This window comes from Furipterus horrens, unplaced genomic scaffold, assembly GCF_987537825.1.
Source record: "Furipterus horrens unplaced genomic scaffold, mFurHor1.1.pri manual_scaffold_12, whole genome shotgun sequence".
NCBI classification, from domain to species: domain Eukaryota; kingdom Metazoa; phylum Chordata; class Mammalia; order Chiroptera; family Furipteridae; genus Furipterus; species Furipterus horrens.
The window spans coordinates 4,653,934-4,673,649 of NW_028327182.1; positions in this window are offsets into that span (position 1 = coordinate 4,653,934).

Here is a 19,716-nt window from a genome sequence, read left to right on the forward strand (position 1 = left end):
GACTAATGAGAAGAAAATGTGTTCTGGCACGGAGGAGACCACCCACCCGCTGCAGGACAGGGTTTAGCATTCAGATTTTTATGATCGTTAATGTGACTTCTGCCAGTGACAGATTTGCATGTGGAGACAAGACTCTTCCTAGACACACATTGTTTTCCTGTCATTACAGGGGCATTTTTGAGAATATTCAAAATGCAACACCAATTAAGCATGTCACCAGGCTACGGAACACACTGTTCGCTGTGAAAAACGTCCAACTGGCTGCAGATAAGGAATCCGTGGCCTGGCATGTCCTGTCCCTGCATGGCAAAAGCTTGAATTTAGATGCTCCTGGGGGATTTCTGCTTGGTTGCACAGCTTGGAAAGGACCTGGCCCAGAAGTGCTTGGACTGAGGGAAACCAGATGGCCAGAAGCCATTCTCTGTTCTCCAGCCCCCCTAGAAATAAGGAGAGGAGTAAGGGTCAGGCAGCCCATCCAGGCCAGAACGGCTGTGGCTGCCAAGCTCTCTGAGCACACAGGCCAGAAATATCTGCGCAGGACGCTCCAGCCAGGGCCCTGCAGAGCCGCACAGCCATTTGGAGGTGAGCGCACACTCCTGGTTCTAACCACTCTGAGGTCCGCTGAAATGGTCCAGCTACTGTGTGTCTGTTACACGCTGTCCCCAGAGAAAAAGGAGAGCCCGGGCCCCCTCCCAGGGTGCAGGTAAGGGCGCAAAATTAGGTTGTAACCTGCTTCACTTCCTCCTTGGTGAGCAGCTATGCATCTCCAGGAGAGAGACAGATAGACAGACAGACAGGACTCAGCACAGCTAAAGCTGGCCAGGGTTGGTTGAAGTGATCAAGCCCCAAACCCTGAACTTGTATTTGCTATCTTTACCACGCCCCCCGAATACCTAAGACTGACCGTGATGCTATTACATGCGTGCACACATGTGTATGTGTGAATGCATGCATGCTTGCACAGAAACTGGGTAAGTGAGCAACGCACTGCCATTTCCCCTGGTCTCTGGGAGGACCTGAAGCCCAGGATAGAAGGAAGCTCCCTGGGGATCCCTGACCAGCTCTGCCATTTTCTCCCTGGGAGGCTGACTGGGAGCACGCTCAGCAGGCTCACGCTCCGTTCTGTGACAAGCCAATCAGTGGAGCACCCTGGCAACCATCCTGTCTCCTCCTGTGGGCCTGGGGTGCTGAAAGGCGTCTCCCTGGTCAGGAACCCTGGGTCACTCCCTGCTCTTAGTCCTGGGTGCTGAAACTGTGAAATCAATTTGTCCCGACCATCTGGGAACCTAAGAAAGCGAGAGGGACAAGGGCAGAGTTTCTACCACAACCCCTTTCTTGAGTGAACAACTCTTTAGACACCGAAGACAGAATCCTATCCCGCAGCGTTCTGCTGTGCTGTGCAATTTTACCATCGACGCAGATAACCCGCGTGCCTGGAAAATTCCAGACGGACGGTACCGAATAACACAAAAGCACACTCGCGTTATCCCGGCACGTAGATGTCTTTAAATAAGTGTTCTCCCTTTTCTTCATTATTGAAACAGGAATTTAAATTTCTCTCCTTCTGTTTTCAAGGTTATGGGATGATACGGGTAAACTGAATGAACTCTATTTCAGCATCTAATTTTACAAAGTAAAAGGCTCATGAAAGCCAAAGTAAAGAGGGTTCTGACTTTGCCTGCCTGCACTGGCCAGACAAAGGCAGCGCTGGAAATAGTGTCTGGATAGCCCAGTCCTGAGACAGGCCCTACAAACAGGAAATAGCTTAAACATTCAGAAAGAGATACAAATTAATGCACCATCCTTCTGTGAGTGGATGTGGTTCATGACATTCAGCAATTTAACCAGTCTCTAAAAGTTAGTATCAGCTCCATCTAAAATTGGAAAGGGTCGGCTCGCAGGGCTGGCTGAGTCCCTCCCTACAGAAAAAGCAAAGGCCCCACTGCTCAGTCTTCCCTGCCCCAGCTGGGCCACATAACTGGGCCCTCTGGGTACCTCACAGCCCAAGGAACTCCCCCAAGGAGAAAATGCCTAAGGGTCTGAGAAGGAAAAGTATTTCACACCCGTTGACCCAGCGAGAACCCTTTAGGCCTGAATGTCAGTAAAGGAAGAAACCAAAGACAGCTCTCAGCAAGCATCCCATGGGGAGGGCCAGGCTGCATGTGCAGCTAGGGATTTTGCTTCCTCTGGGCTAGGTCAGTAACATTCAGATCGTAGCTCTTCGGCCATAAGCAGATCTGCTCGCGTGCACACAGTGGTCGGTGAAGCGCTCCCTTTCTCTGCTAAAACGATGTATTTCACCTCTTTTTTCCAGGGCAGGACACAGGGAGGCTTTCATTCAACAATAATTGCAAATAGGGCCCCTGACACAATTCAGCTCTGAGGAACACTGATGCGAGGCCAGATTCCGCTGCTCTGGCGTCTCCTGTGAATGAGCTGCGCTCTCGTCTGCTCTGGGTCCCCGAAAAAGCATACCCTTTAGCTCATACTGAACCATCAGCCATGGTGGGGTGGGGGAAGGAGGAAGGGATCCCTAATGCTTTTCTATCAGTCCCACACCAGCTTCCCCGGCGAATAAGCCCGTGCAGAAGGAGAAGGCGAAGGGAATGGCCAAAGAACATACATGCATCACCCACAGACACAGACAACAGTGTGGTGACGGCTAGAGGGAAGCGGGGCGTGAGGGCTGGGGCGCGGTGGGGAGCAGGTGGGCGAAGGAGCACTAGTGGGAGCATCTATAATAGTGTAAACAATAACACTAAAGGAAAAAATAAATACATGAGTAAATAAATCAAAAGAAGGCGTATTCTCACACAAGCCCAAGATGTGTCTGTACCAAGCAGCTCAGGTCTTGCTGCTTGTCAGCGCGCTGACGCTGTCCCAGCAGAGACTCGGAAAAGGAAATAAAGTAACTGGTCAGAGGCCACCCAGAGCCAAGACCCCAACCCTGTTCTGTTGTGCCCCCAAGTGCACGATCCTTCTATCACGTAGCACTGCTTGACGTTTTCCTTAACGGTGGTAGGAACTTCAGGTCACATTCCCTACACTAACAAACTAGCCCCAAACTGCACATCAGCTCAAGCAGGAGAAAAGTTCCTTTCCTGGACACATAAAGTCTGAAATGAATATGCGAGGTAGGAGGCAACTCTTCTCCAAGCAGCAATTCAAGGACCCAGGCTCTTCGCACCTCATGGCTCTGCCAGGTCAACCCACGGCTTCCGTCGTGGCCCGGGAAGGTGGGAGGGGGAGGATGCAGAGGACCCTGGGGAGCCAGCCCTACGAATGGCACACATAATTTCTGCCCACATCCTTCTGTCTAGAACCCCATCAGATGACCTCCTTTGAGAAAAGTAGTCTAGCTGTGTACCCAGGCGAAAAGAGAAGAAATTGGCATGGTGGACAGCTAACCACTCTTTCTCACAGACGCTAAGGAATTCAGTTTTTGAGACGAAAAGAACATGCATCTTGACAAAAGCTTGTGGCACAAATTATTTATGTTTTGAAAGATAACATGTCTTAAATGCAGGTTATGCATCAACCAAAATTAAGATTTGAAAAAACTTTTAAGCCAGGCCCTATGATTAGTAAACACTTTATATTGTCAAAGAGAGATACAAACTAATTCACAATCTTAAGAAAATTTAGTGAAATTTATGTTTCATGATATTTAGCGATATCACCAGCCTCTGAAAACAACTACTGAAGATAAAATCAAGAACAGGAAATAGTCACGTTCCCCTCAGTATGACACCATTAATAAGAACTAGGCCTGGCCCTATAAGTTACCTTCCCACTAAGATAGACCCCATTGTTTTAACAGGAGAGATGTATGTTCCTGAACACATAAAGGCAAGTGCCCTGTGTCCTAGGAAGACTCAGGTTCTTTCATGTTGTTGGCAGCAAAGCACACAGCTTTTTCCACAAGCTCCAACCATCCTCAGAACACCAGTATCTGGGATTTCATCTACACCTGCCCACATCTTTGGTCACTGATGACCTCTCCCTCCAGACCTTTGGCAGCAGCAAGAGATAGAAAAAGTACCGATGACGGTGACAATGTCTTAATCACTTTTCTTCATGCACGGGCTAGCCAAGTGACCGAGGAAGCTACCCTGCACGCCCCGCCCCCCCCAGGCCCATGCTCTGAGTCTGCTTCCCACGTCCAGGTGCTTACAGCAGGATTGGGGAACTGAAGCTCAGAGCACCCTGGAGAATAAACTAAACGTGTACGTTCTCATAAAGCCTGAGCAGATAAAAGTGAGTTGCTGAAGGCAACCTTATGTTTCTGGTTTGTTAGATGTGGTTCAAGCACATGTCTCTTCTACTCCGTTAGCAGCCCTTCCTCCGTCCCCACCTACATTGTAGCTTTCTGCTCGGGTCTTTGGCCAAAACACCAGAAGGCGAGAGCCAGAGTTTTACGTAAATCCGCAAAATGGTAAGTGCTCGCTTTGATTCCCCCAGTATGGATTAAGCACCATCATAGACAGGCCGTGAGATGAGTACTGGAGTAACAACATCCTCCCTTAAAGGAGGCCCCACTCATTCTGAAGAAGGAAAGAGCATAGTCCTCTGCACGCAGCACCAACGCAGAAACCATTGTTGCGTGACTGAAGGAACCTGCGTCCCACTGAGCGTCAAGAAAAGGCTCCTGGCCTTTCCTAACTGAAGAGCGTATCAGTCTTGCCAAGTGGTTGACCCATTTCCTTCCATGTAGGAGGTAAATGATACAGTTTTCACTGGTAAGGATCGGCGAGGACGATACTAGCAGAATTGCTCCATGGGAAATTTTATAACATGCTCAGCAAAGGCACACAAGCTAGGACACGTCCTTAAACATTTTTAATATTTAGCTTTTCCTAGTTTGTCTTTTACATAATAAACAGCAGTACAGTGACTTCTAAAAAGCACTACTTTATTTGAAGCCTATGGAAATGACACAGGGGTTTTTCAGTTCCTATTGAGGGTCAATAGAAATATTATTGTCAAGTCAAAATTCATTTCAAATCTCAGCCAAGACTCTGATACCTGTTGTAATCAAGGTAAATAAATACTTGCACAATGCATGAAATTTGTTTCTCTTCAAATATGTTCTGCTGTAAGATTAAACTGGGGAAAATGATGGCAAATCAGACACAGAGAACCCAGGGGGAATGAAAAGTGATTCAGTTCAGAACACGGGACAAACACATATGGTAGCTGGTCTGGTCATACGGCTTCGTTTCCGAGTCATCGTTGCGGACAGACCCAGGATCTCTCCGAAGCCCAGCGTGTCACACCCCATGAGAACGCCTGATGACTAGGTCGCTCTCTCTGTAGAACGAGAAACTGCTTTAGTTGACAGAGATGCCCCTCTTTAGGATGAGAAATTTTCCCCCCCCCATGGGATTTTATTCAAGATGCTTGCTGGTGCACTTGGAGATGTTTTTAGGGTTCCCTGCCTACGTCTGTGGTGTGTGTGGGGGGGGGCATGCGCGCATGTATATACCAATGGTATGGGTATCTAGGGATGTGGCAGCTTTTTACAAATTGGGGTTCCTCCCCTATTGCACAAATTAGTTCATGAAATGTCTCTGGCAATTTCATTTTCATGCCTTGAAATGCAAGGACATTGAGTATTCTGACTTATACCCTTAACTCCACTTAAAACACCATCTATCATGTTTATGTCTTCGTTCCTATTTCCTATTCTTTTTTTTATATAAAGATTTTTGGAAAGGAGCATCGAACACATCTGCTCTTTTGCTGGCATTACTATTGGCTCTTCATCGCTGTCTAACAACAAAGAAAGATAACATTTTGCTTGCCCTCTCTTGTTCTTTTGTGTCTTCTGCAAGGGGTGTCTTCTGAGCTGCCTTTGCTAGTTTGACCTTATTCTTCCAAGCCTTTGTCATCACAGTGTACGCTGCTTGGGAATCATCCCAGTTTGCTTTGTATTCTTTCTTTTTTCTGTATTTTTTCCATAGACACACTTTTATTTCATCTATTTCTTACATGAAATTGTTTTCTTCCTCCTCTCTTAGTTCCCTACGACCAAAGAAAATATTTTCTGGTGTTCTATTTTTAAAAAATAATCCAGCTCTGGCTGGTGTGGCTCAGTGGGTTGAGCTCCGGCCTGCAAACCAGAAAGCCGCTGGTTCAATTCCCAGTCAGGGCGCATGCCTGGGTTGCGGGCCAGGTCCCCAGTTGGGGGCGTGCGAGAGGCAACTGTTTGATGTATCTCTTGTACATCGATGTTTCTCTCCCTCTCTATCTCCCCCCTTCCTCTCTCTCTAAAAGTAAAGAAATAAAATCTTTTTTTTTAATCCAATTATTCAGAACTCATTTGCTTCTTACGCACGTAGGCTCCATAGATTTTTTTTGACTTTGTGTAAGCTTATTAAAGCCTGTCTTCTTAACATTCATTTACTAAAAATAACATCTGTGTTTGCTAACAGCAATTATCTCCAAAAAGAAAAAGTTGAATTGTATTCATCTCTCTGCACCAATAGCCTAAGACCTTCCTGTATGTTCTCTTTTTGTAGGATCTGCAGCTGAACAGCTTTATTCAATGTTTAGAGATGCCCGGCCTGAGATAGAGCTACAAGTTTTAAAATCTGATTACACTTCAATCCTTGTTTATTTATTTATTCTTTTTTGCCTATTTACTTTAACTCCATATCTTAATTCTTCACTTGTCGTGCTATGAAGCATTGAGTCGGACCAGCATTACCTCTGCCTCCAAGTCCTTTAGCTGATTGACAGCAGCCCCTGACTCCCGCTCCTACTGATTTACAACCAACAGAAAGCCTCCCTGCTCGTGCTTTGCACCTACCGGTCCCATTCCTGTAAAAAGGGCAAAGCTCACATTCACAGCAGACAGAACAGACTCCGTGCCACACACGGTGCTAAGCCATCTACACGGCTCCGCTCCTCTCACCGAGCCAATGAGCAAGGTGCTATTATTGTCCCTACTTGACAAGGAGGCACGGTAAGTTTCAGCAGTCGCCTGACACACAGCTCCAAGGTGACTTGGAAGCTCCCGAGCCTTCGTGCTTGCCTGGTGCAGCGCACGACCTTGGTGACCGGGGGCCTGGCCCTTCCTCCTAAGGACTGTGAAGTGCTTCTTTTCTCCCTGACTCTCCCCTCTCCCAAGCCCTCTCCTGCTCCTCTGCCTTCTCTGGGGTCCTGACAAGCTTCAACCCTGGATCCCAGATTCCTGGTGTCCTTCCTCTTCGAGGGCCGTCTCTCCTTGCCCATCCTGGGCTCCGTTTGCTCAGGGTTAGTGAAGAAACGTCACTCAGCTAGGCACAGAGCTCTTTCCAGCCCTGATGTCCTCCTTAGAAATCTAACTCTCCAAGGTACCCTGCTAGAGGTACAAGCCGTCACGAGGCTTACGGACCAAGGCAGGAGTCCACGCACCAGCGGGTCAACCACCAAAGACACGCACTGCAGCAGCAAGCAGGAGGTAAACCCCATTCCACAAATTTAAACGCACTACAACCAGGCCATGACGCATGCCACTGGGGCGCACGTTGGAGCCACGGCTATTGGCAGCTGGCTCCCAGGTCCCCGGAACTGACCGGTTCCCTGGGTAAGCCCACCCTCACGTCATTTGCCTCCAAATAACTGACGCTGCATCTCAAATGCTGGAGTATTTTGGACGCCTCTCATGGCGCCACAGCAGCATTTCATTGTATCGTTGCCATCAAAGAAACATGGCTGAAGCCATGTACGTGTGCACACACGCCCGCACACACCTGCACGCCCTCGCCCCTCTTTTCATCCGTCATGTTTTTCCTTGAATGTACACTTTAACCTGATTCCCTCTTCGTAGTAACAATGCTATGATCAACATTAATGCCTGTCATTTATTGAGTATTTTCTAGGGTTTTCCCTGTGCTAAGTATGATACCTCACATGCACTTTCTCACTGACTCTTTACAACCATCTATAAAAAGAGAATTGTCATTCATGTTTTAAAGACACTGGATATTAAAGCTTATAGAAGCTCAGAGACTTGCCCTGGGACACGTGGTAACAAATAACGGGTGGGCGTGAAAGTCTGACCCAGGGCCACCAGCCCCTAGACACAAGAGTGTATGGACACCTTTCTAGCACATTCTAGAAAGAACCTGTACTCCACACTTCCTTCAGAGCAGGTCAGGGCAACAATAATATGTGGTAACACTCCAGGTAAAAATCACTCACTCGAATAGTTCCTTCCTCATGTTTTCCAATTTTCTGTGGAGAAATGTAAGGGAGGCCATTGACCATCCCTGACTGTTTGCTACCATTTCCTCTCCCATTCCTCATAGACAATGTTAGTTTCTAAATGGCCTACTAGGCCACAGGGGCATGGGACACAGGCCACAGCCACACTCCAAGGGAAGGACAAAGCTAAGAAAAGAAAAGGAAAGGAAGTGGGGAAAAAAAAAAAATACTTGCTTATTTTATTGTCGTGGGGAATTGCCCAATTTGTCTGCTTTTCTGAATGAGCATTTCGATCCCCTCCAATGGCCTCCTCTAGAGGGATCTGGGAAATCATGGACTACTTGCGAGATTCTATCAGTCACGCTTCCCTGTGCTCCAAGGGAACAAAACTCTAAAAAGCACTTCTATGTCTCAAGGAAACATTTCCAAAACTGGACCCGATGGTCAAGAAAAACGAAGTACATTAACGTCCCAGACTTGGGAACTCCATGAATGCAGTCTACTCACTGCTGAGGAATAACAAAATCTATATGTGAAGAGAAAATAAACCATCAGCCAAAGAAGTAGAGTTCAGAAGTTGAAGAGGTCCCTGAGCCATGCCTAACACCAGGAACCAACTGATGTCATAGGAAAAAGGGGTTTTGCTAGGAAGTCACTGCAGCAAATGATGCTTAGGTGCTTCACGTGAAAAAGATTAACCTTTGATAGAGAGTAGACTGATGTCTCAGATGGCGCTTGTCACGGACCATTCATGTCATCTAGTACTCTGAAGGTGCCAGCACTCACGGGCCGCAGAGGTCAGGCTGGGGCAGGACCGACGTGGAAGCCTGCTAAGACTTACCAAAGGCTTGGCAAGCGATCCGATAGGGGAATTGGAGCTTCCCTTTTGAGTTCCCTGAGCCCCGGGCCTAGAGAAGTATCCCTCCCGCCAAGGGTCCTGAGCATTCAATACGTCGCACCATGTCTCTTCCGTGGCAGGAAAGACCTTTAACATGCACTGTGTGCTTTTTCAAAGTCAGCATGGTCTTGTGGCTGCTTCTCATCACTATGGGGTTTACACCAGGGAATACAGCATGGTCGTAACTGTTCACAAGCAAATGCCTTTTGAAATGGCTGCCCGTTCCATCAGTTTGATATTATAGGCATTTCTAGACTCAACCTGAATAACAAGTAATAGAAGCTGACTGTGGGAAATCCCATCAAACCTGGTCTTTGAGACAGACTGACCCTGTTACGTGTACACACAGGAGCACAGTCCTCAAAACCTCATCCTTACTGATGGTCTCCTGTGAAGAAAAAAGTTATCCAACATGCCTAATATTTGCTTTTTAAAGAATAAACCTCCCGTCACTTTCGTTAAATAGGTATTAAAACAAATTTGCAAATAAATGTATTACAAGGTCCAAGAAGACTCTGCTTAAGGACAGGTCTAGATGCATCTCAAGTTCAATGTTCCCGAGGGACTACTGATTCCCTGCCACGTGCTCAGGATCTTATCGGGCTCAATGGCATTTCTAATGCGCTCTCACTTCTGGCAGTAAGTCTGGAATCTACTTCAGCTGATTTAAAGAATTTGTGAACAAGATTTTTATCTAAATTGTCATCACCCTCATGCAACAAGCCAGGCTGAAAAAATGTCCTGAGCTGGGTGGCGGGGTGAGACGGGTCAGTGAGATGTGCCAGGTGCCACATCACTCAGCCTGGCCACTTCATGCCAGTCCCAGGACGGGCCCTGGCCACATGCTGCTGGGCAGCATCACAGGGCTGGCCCGGCTGTCTCCACGCAGCCTCCGGTAGGGACCGACAAGTTAGAAGGGGGGGGGGGACACTGCTCCATCGGCACCACCACTCGGCTCGTTCTAAACCCCAGGAGGCAGAATCTGTTGGCAGAACTCATACCCCATGTGCACGGTAAGAATGAAATACTCAAAGAGCAAAGGCCGGCTGAGCGGCATTTTGTTACAAAAGAGGCCGTTTATAACTCCAGCAGCTGCAATCAGGAGGCAGGTTAACAAACGGAAAGAGCAGGATAAAGATGAGAAGAACATCACATGGAGGCTCTGTGAGTAATTGTGAAACACTGTCCAGTCGTCTTCCACCCCGTGGACATCTTCCCACGCAGCACAAAACACGGGGACCTGGGAGCTCACTGCCCCTCCGTACGGTTGCCAAGGTCTGGCGCGGATACGTTACAAAGCGCAGAGCCACTGAGCTGCATCTTCCGACATCTGGTTTTGTGCAAACTAGCACAGGAGGAGACGGGGACAGGACTGGCGAGCGCTAAGGAGAAGCAGGAGAAGTATACTCTCCAGGACCGAATTCTGAGTAACCACAGGCAGAGGTCGGAAGTAAGTAATACACTAGCTCCTCAGAGAGCAAGGTCAGCCATGAGCAAGGGTAAGTGAGCACGTGTCAGCGGGGGACAGAAAAGGGTAAAGGACCATCTGAACAGCCAAAAGCAGCGGCTCACTCTGCACCCTGTCCACACAGAATTTCATAGTCACAAATGCCCTGGTCAGGAGTCCTGGGCTTGGTACTAGACCTGTACTCTGGACATACCCGTACTGACTTTGTATTTTAGTTGGATGGAGGTACATTTGCTTTAGTAAACTATTAAAACGTCATCCCACGGCGTATATTTATCTCCTCTCTGACATTTCTAGAACTCCACGCTTTCACGTCTTAGACTGCCCTGTAGACTTTGGCATGCTCCGTAGTGCTTGTTGCTCCAAGACCCTTGACCTGGTGGCCGCTGTCCTGACTCCCTGAGACGACAGACCAAGTTCACAGGACACAGCCCAGTGTTGTTGCTACATCTGCGGAGAGCCATGGCGTTCCATCCAAGTGGGTGGATGGTCTATAACGAAGACCAGTTTCAGGACAGTAAGAAGCATAAGTCAAAAAGGGGGCTATCCTCGTCCTAACTAAAGGTTAGGCCAAGCGAGGGGCCAGTGCTGAGGGTTAACGGCGGAGCATTTTGTCTTCTGTGGGCCTCCGAGTGTCGGGCCCAGTGACTTCCAATGAGGTCCTTGCAGGGGAGCGGTGAGTGGGAGGTTGTTTCACAGAAGGAGGCGCGTCTCTTGTTGATTGATGGCTTCTGCCCAATGATGCTCCCACATTTCCACGGCTGGAGAAGGGAAGAGACCCCAGAAGAGCTACGTGAAGGGTGTCATTTGGGAAGAAGGGACTTCACATTGCCGGTGTAGGATAGCTCAGGTTCTAGAATGATCTTAGAACTTCCAGAAGGCGTGGTATTAGCATCCTTAAAGACAGCCTTCTGAAACAACCCCTCATTAGTTGAGATGGGAACCCTCGTGAGAAAAGCAGTTTTAAAATCTAGTAATTAAACGTTGACATGGGCTCAGAAATTCCCAGGCCCAGCCCTGTGTGTGTTTTATGACATTGTTCTGAGTTGTGAAGACAACATCTGAAAAAATGCCTTTTGCTCATAAACTTTAACTTTCTAGACAGTGATAAATCAGCAGTTCAGAAAGCATAGCAATTCTCTGCAGATTGAATCTAAGGGTGAAAAGGATCTCTTTTCATTTTTTTCCTCCTGTTTTGTGCTTCATCCTTTATTTTAAATCCTCACTCGAGGATATGTTTCCTGATTTGAGAGAGAGAGGAAGGAAGAGAGAGAAAAACATTGATGTGAAGAAAGAAACATCAATGTGAAGAGAGAAACACTAAGCGGTTGCCTCCCATACATGCCCAGGCCGCGGAGTGAAACTACACCCTAGGTATGTGCCCTGACCAGGGACCGAACCCGCAACCTTTTGGTGCACAGGATGGCGTTCCAATCAACTGAACCATCCGGCCAGGACTGGGCTTCATCCTTGTGCTGCCTTCAACCTGAATAATGGTACTCACTTCAGCATAGGTCCCCAGACACCTCCCCAGGAGCCTGAAGGAAAGGTCGTAAGTACCCGTCATTCCCCAGACACTTGTTTTTCTTTTCTCTCATATTAAAGGAAAAATCCCCATCTGGAATTGCCCAACCTCCAGATAAAAAGAAGAAGAGGAAAAAGGAGAAGGAGGAGGAGGAGGGTGGGGGAGGGAGAGAGGAAGGAGGAGAAGGGGAAAGGGAAGGAGAGGGAGAAGAGGGAGAAGAGGAGGGAGAAGGGGAAGAAGAAGAAGGAGAAGTTGTTTAATTGCGTTTATAAATTTGAATTATAAATTTAATAATTTTATGTTTTATCTTGAAGGTTTTATTATTGGATCTAAATCTTAGGAGGTAGTGTGATATTCCAAATCCTTCAATTTCTGAAATCTCTAGTGTCTTATTCCAAATCGAGTATTCAAGTTAATTACACCCCCTAGCTCCCATGAAACTGGGGAAATTCTTCAGGGAGTGTTATTTCAATACAACTTCTTGGAATCATTGCATTGCAAGTATCGTGCTGGGCCCCATGAGCAGAGGCACACATATGTTACGATATGAGGCTGCCCGGAGTTTGCATAACTGTCCAGCCATTTGTATATTGTATGATCAAAATGGCCTACTTGCCTCAAAGACCAGCATCTGAAAGTTTAATCAGTACAGAAAATAGACTTGAAAATATTGACACAGATTCTGAGCAAGGTGAAGGGGGCTGCCCAGGAAGTGAAGTTTAGATTCCTTCAATTCGATTGTACCTACAATTCTGTTGTATCAAAAATGACAAGGAGCTTCCTACACCTAACTTGCTGTTAAAAATAAGAGCAATTTAAGTCAGACCAAGTAGAACTCTACATGCAACAAAGGTCAAGTGTTTCTTGATTTTAGTCAAGCAGTATAAAGGCAATGACCCAGAGCTGTAGAAGTTCCAGTGGCAGAGACCTTGGGCACAGTAAGTCCAGAAGCCACCTCTCAGCATGATGTCCCCTCACAGTGTCCCTTGGTAACCAATTCTCATTGGTATGAGTGGAGCTGAGGGGCGGGCTCATCATAGAAAGTGTGGGGCAGTTATGGACTGTCCAACTCTCAAAAATGGGCACTTTCCATTGAAATCAGACCAAACATTGGCTTGAGAGGCGCAAGACCTCAAAGATGGAGTTAGCTGTGTCCTAGCAGGGTGACCGTGAGGAAGCCACTTAATCCATTTAACCCTTGGCCTCCTCTTCTACCAACATGCATGGAGAGACTACCCGCATCTCTCACACCAGACAATGACCAGCTTCGTCCTCCGTGAGACCCAGTGCAACACTCAGAATGATTAAGAATTTCGAGGCAGTTGACAACAGGGCATTAAACCAAGTGCGGGGCCATGCTTGGGGCTCTCTACTTAACACAAAGATTTCCCTGATATCCAGCTAATAGGACGTCAGAGGGAAACTCAGCCCCTTAATTGGCACCCACTGAAGCTTATCTTTAATCATGCTCGATCTCTAGCTCAGATGTGACTCCACTTGCCTCCACCTCCTTTAGTTTCCTGACCCTGTGTTCCTGCTAGGGAGGAACAGGGTATTGAAGCAAGAACCCAAAAGCCAGAGTTCCGGTCTGGGCTCTGCTATGGGGCCGTCATAGCAGTTACCTCTCCAGGCTCAGTCCCCATCCTGCAACTTCACGAACACGGATTTTATTCCACTCATGTGCCCCTACGCCTGCCCCCCTCAGTTCCTAAAGGTAATCCTGTCCCCTCACCCTTGGAATCACAGATAACTGAATTAGAAGTAAGAAATGTGGAGACGTTTGCTGGCCGGGCCTGAAAAGAAATGGCATTGTCTTTATGAGCACTTGGGCCAGGGACCGCCCTCCTGGTGGACAGCCTGGTGGGAACTGCTTCCCAGGAGGACACCAACTACAGACCAGGGAACAAAGCCAAGAGGATCACAGAAGAAATGGGACGGACCCGCTGGGTTCGGTCGACCCTACAGCCAACGTGCTCTGTGAACTGTTAAAGAATATCGCTCCAGGTTAACGCGATGGACATTCCAAGTGAGCTACATAAAAATGGTCCAAAAATCGATGTCTGTCATTCAAAGAGGTCGCAGCAGCGGTCCTTGGCGGGTGGCTTCTGCTGCGGCCCCGAGCTGGGCCTGCTTGGAGGCAACAGATCTACGCCCTGCTCAGGCCCAGCCCCCCTCAAAGAGCCCCTCATCCTTCTGAGCCCGCTGCTCCCCTTCCCAGGCTCTTCCCGTCGGTGTTCTGAGTCAGTGTTTTCCTTCTGTTTCACGAACTCTGATGAAACATACAAATATGACAATCCTGCCGGTAACAGCGGTGACGGTTTACAGGTCGCCTAAGACTTTGCTGGTCCCAGTCCTCCGCATTGTCTGGTTTCCCGAGCCACGCGGGCGGCCTGACCAAGGTCATGTAACACCCCTGGGGGTGCCACTGGGACCTGGCCCCGGGTCGCCTGCGGCCAACCAGGCGTGCTTTCTACAGAAGGGACGTTATTTGGAAGACCAGCCGGCTCTCCGTGACGGCCGACTGCATGAGCGATCCCGCCCCGACGGGGAGGCGGGAGGCGCGCTTCCCCGAGCGCGGCCGTGAGAGCAGCCGGGGGAAATGCCCTGACAAATCTCACTTCCTTTCAGCACCACGTCTGGGCCCCGCATTGTTCCCAGGACAGTCCACACTTCCCTGTTAGTCACTCGTGAGTCAAGGGCTGGCCGCAGCCAGCTGCAGACACCCACTGTCGCCTCCCCCGCGCGCGGCCGGCCTCCTCTCCTCCCAGCCCCTGAGGCGGCCAGGCTCCACGGGCCAGCAGGCCACGGGGGACCTCTCCAGCCACCTGTTGTCATGACCATGTGTGCAGCCTAATCAGTTTGTTTTGATCAGAGTCTTCCAAAGAGGAAACAAAGCCCTTTTTTTTTCTTTTTAAAGACGAGGCCCATCCCCAGTCCTGTCTCATATACTTGGGACTCACTGGGCTGCTTCCCAGCCCCCACTGGAGAGCTGAGTGGGGAGCGTTTTTCCACAGTGAAGGCCGCCTCCAGGTGCGGGGGATTAAACAGCACTTTGCCTGCAGTGGGGGTGACTCCCCGCTTTGGGGGAGTAAACACTGAGGCTGTAGGCAGCTTTTTCAATGCTTCTGTGTCACCCAGAAACTAAGTCTGTGAGGAGCCAGAAAGATCCATGAGGAACAATGATTAACTTGCACACCTTAGAGGGGCTGCTACCTCATCAAGGAGAGAAAAAAACATGGACTTAAACGAGCTCACGCAACGAAGACAGTTCAGCACGTTCATTAGTTGTGATATTACGGGTCAAACTGTGTCTCCTCAAAAAATATATTATCGCCTGGTACCTCCAAATGGGACTCTACTTGGAGACAGGGTGCAGTCAAGTTAAAATGAAGTCATTAGGGAGGCCCTAATCCCAATTGACAGATGCGCTAATGAAAAGGGGAGATCGGATACGGACATGCACACGAGAACAAAATATAAAGATGAAGGCAGAAATCTACACGCAAAGGGAAGCCCAAGATGGCCAGGAAGCCCCGAGACGCAGGAGAGAGGCACGGAACAGATTCTCCCTCACAGCCCTTGGGAAGAAGCACCAGCCGACCTTGACCTCAGACCTCTGGCCTCCAGGACGAAGACAATACATTTCTGCTGTCCAAGCCATTCTGTTTGTGGAACAGCAGCCCTACCAAACTAATGTGGGTGATTAGTACATCCAGTCCCCACAGTTCCTGACACGGCTTCACTTCACACGTGCCTTCACACTTAAGGATTCTCCAAATCCATGCAAAGCGGGCTTCTCCTGACCACACTGGCCTGAGCTCACGTACTGCTTCTTCAAACCCTTCCTGACCATCCAAGCTAAAGGACAGCATCCCCACCCCCATCACTTTATATTCGCTTATGTCACTTGTCACTCTCTTGATCAGTTGTTTTGGAGGTTTGTCTTCTTTCTCAGCACCTCCATGATGTAAGCCCAGAAAAGCAAAGCTCTCGTCTGTCTTGATCACAGACGCGCATCTTAGTAGGAGCTGATTACATATTTGTAGCGAGGGAGCACAAAGCTAAAGGAATTAAGAAATTAGGAATGAAAACTCTCGTTTATTCCTGTCTTCATTCCATCTATTTAGTAAACATTTATTAAGAATAGAGACTTCTGGCCAAGACGGAGGCCTAGACAGACACGCTGTGTCTCCCTCCACAACTAAGAAGGGTACAACTACCTCAAAGCTAGAGACAACCAGAAGTTCCAGAAAACTGAGCTGCATGGAAGTCCAACAAACAAAGAAATAAAGAAGAAATACTCACCCAGACAGGTGGGAAGGGCAGGGCCATTGCGGAGAGGACGCGGTGTGGTGGTGGCAGCAGCAGCAGCAGGCCAGCAGAAAGCACAGTCACAGGTTTGAAAAAGTCAGGAGGGACACCTGGGGAGAGTTCCCAGCCTCAGACCAGACCTCACAGCTCACAGTCCCAGCACCGGGGAAAATCAAGCCTCATTGCTTCTGACTGTGCAGACCAGTGGGGGTTGGGGTGGAGGCAGAAACTGCCGGTCTCTCAGCAGAGTCTGCTTGTTTAAAGGGCCCCCACGGTCCTAGAACATCCGCAGACCCACCCACTCTGGGAACGACAGCCAGGGCAGCAGATGGAGGGGCGCCAGTCCCATACGGAAGTGGGAGAGGTGCCTAGAAAAGGGGTGAGTGCTGGGCAAGCAGCATCATTTCCTCTCTGACCCTCCCCAAACATACAGCACCACAACGTTAAACGTGCCAACATCCGAATCATAGGGATGCCAGAAGGAGGAGAGGAAGAGCAAGGAAAACTTCCCAAATTTGGTGAAGGAAATATACATACAAGTCTAGAAAGCACAGAGAGTCCCAAACAAGCTAGACCCGAGGAGGACCACACCAAGACACATCATAATTAAAATGCCAAAGGTTCAAGATAGAGAGAATCTTAAGAGCAGCAAGAAAAAAGCAGAGAGTTACCTACAAAGGGGTGCCTATAAGAAATCAGCTGACTTCTCAAAAGAAACTTTACAGGCCAGAAAGGACTGGCAAGGAGTATTCAATGTGATGAAAAGCAAGGACCTACAACCAAGATTACTTTATCCAGCACAGCTATCATTTAGAATGGAAGGTTAGATGAAGTGCTTCCCAGACAAGGTAAAGCTAAAGGAGTTCATCAGCACCAAGCCATTATTATATGAAATGTCAAAGGGACTTACTGAAGAAAAAAAAGATCAAAACTATGAACATTAAAATGACAACAGAGTCACAACTATCAACAACAGAACCTAAAAATAAATATAAAAATAAATAAGCCAACAACCAGAACAGGAACAGAATCATAGGTATGGGGATCATTTGGAGGGTTATCAGCTGGGAGAGGGAAGGGGGAGAAATAGGGAAATGGTGCAGGGATTAAGAAGCATAATTGGTTGGTACAAAATAGACAGAGGGGTGTTAAGATTAATATAGGAAAGGGTGAAGCCAAAGAACTTATATGCACGACCCATGGACATGAACTAAGGGGAGTGGGATTGCTGGAGGGAAGGGGGGTGCTGGGTGGAGGGAGCAAAGGGAAAAAATATTGGGACTACTGTAATAACATAATCAATAAAATATACTTAAAAAAAAAAAAGAATATATGAGTATCTAGAATTCTATAAGACCGGAGAAATGCATAAAATTTTTAAGTCCTAGCCATTGATAAACACGGAAAACTTCCCAAAATTGCTTTATGTGATATATGATACCTAAGAAAGTTTGGTTGCGTCTTATAGCACCTGAACCTGATTTCGGTATTATCTCCATTCCACACCTACCTTATTCCTTCCTTCCCCTTCCTGTGTAAGAGCAGGAGTCCTAATTAAGGGGATAATGGAGTCGTAATACGCTTCGATCCTCCTGAGGGATACACTCCCTAACTTCCCCTTCCTCCCCCACCCCAAATTCACACCCCAAGAGAGCCTCAGGGGAAGCTCAGCAGCTTCAGCTCCCCTTGCGCACCCCATCTGGGTCTCCCTGTTCCCACAAAGAGACAAGGTTTTCGGGGCGAGATTGATTTGAGAGTAGAATGAACATGAGTGGTGATGCATCACACTGCCCCTCTCCCCAAATCAGCCTCCAAACAGTGGTGACAGTCCCTGCGCCTGGGCTGAACAGCACTGCTGCTCTGCACTATCTGCTCCTCCCTCCATGGCACCTGCCCAGGCACCAGTGCCCGACAGGGCGGCCTCAGGTGGGAGCTGGATGAAGAGGTATATCGTCGGTGTCTCCCTCACCCCGACCCTCGAACGTGTGCCCAGACCGTGCTTTGGTGTGTGAATCCAGGCCAGTAGTCATCCCCCTCGCTGGCTACATGAACCTACCCAAGTTCTCTAAATAGTCCGGGATTATTTTCTCCACTGGGCAATGAGGAACCATCCCTACCTCACCTCAGGGCCATGAAGAGGAGCACACGTGAAAGCGCCAGCGAGCTGTCTTTTCTACAGCAGACACTTGATTAGCAACTGGACATTAACTTTTTCAGTTGTGTGTAGGGAGTGTGCCTCCTTTGTCGTTACAGACAAGAACAATCTTACATACAGCATCTGTTCAGGAGGAAGTTTTGCGAACATTCGTTTTAAGGAGCCACAAATTATCTAGGAGGAAACTGAACGGGAGATAAAAGGCAAATGACCCAGACCTAGAGTGGGGGGTAGAGGGTGAGGAACCCCAGAAAGGTCTGAGGAAGTTAAAGGGAACCACAGCATACGAAGACAGGCTCTCGGACACCCTGGGCCAGAATGTACACAAGTATCCTATTTTACATGGAGTTGGTGATCCCAGATGCTTCACATTGCAATACACCACAGATAGTCCCCAACATAGGATGGTTTGACTTAAAATTTTTCAACTTTACGATAGTGCGAAAGCAATACACATTTAGGAGAAATCTAAATGCTTCAAATTTTGAATTTTGATCTCTCCCTGAGCTAGCAACTTGCTGGACGATACTCTCTCGTGATGCTGGGTAGCAACCAGTTATAAGTCAATGCGTGTTCTGAGCACGTTTCAGGTAGTCTAGGCTGAGCCATGATGTTTGGTAGGCTAGCTGTGTTAAATGCATTTTTCAGCTTAATACCTTCAACATAAGACGGGTTTATTGGGACATAATAGAAGAGCATCTGTAGTTTCTCAGGGAATAGCTTGGTGGGGGGGATCTCACTGACAATGGGGACACAGACACACAGACAAGAGGAGACACCTGATCTAGCCTCTCGGCAACAGCAGAAGTCCACCGTTTGGGGGCCTGGGGGTTTCATCACTGATGTGGGAGAGGCCTCCCCGGGCTCTGACTTTTCAGTTCAACCAGCGAGACCATTCTTCACTACTAAGGTATGAATTTTAAAAAAATCCATGAACATGGGATCGTAAAATACTTATAAATATTTCTTTACCCAAAAGGGAATGTAACCTAGTTCTGAAAGATGTCCCCATCGTCTTCTGACCTGTGCTGTGATATGGAGGAGAGGCATGAGTGCGAGCCGGTGGCATGAACGACACAAGCCTGGCTGACATCGCCACGAAGCAGAGGTCACTCACCGCCACATCTCTGGCTCAACTTGCCCCCTTGCGACCGGCACCCATTCGTGTA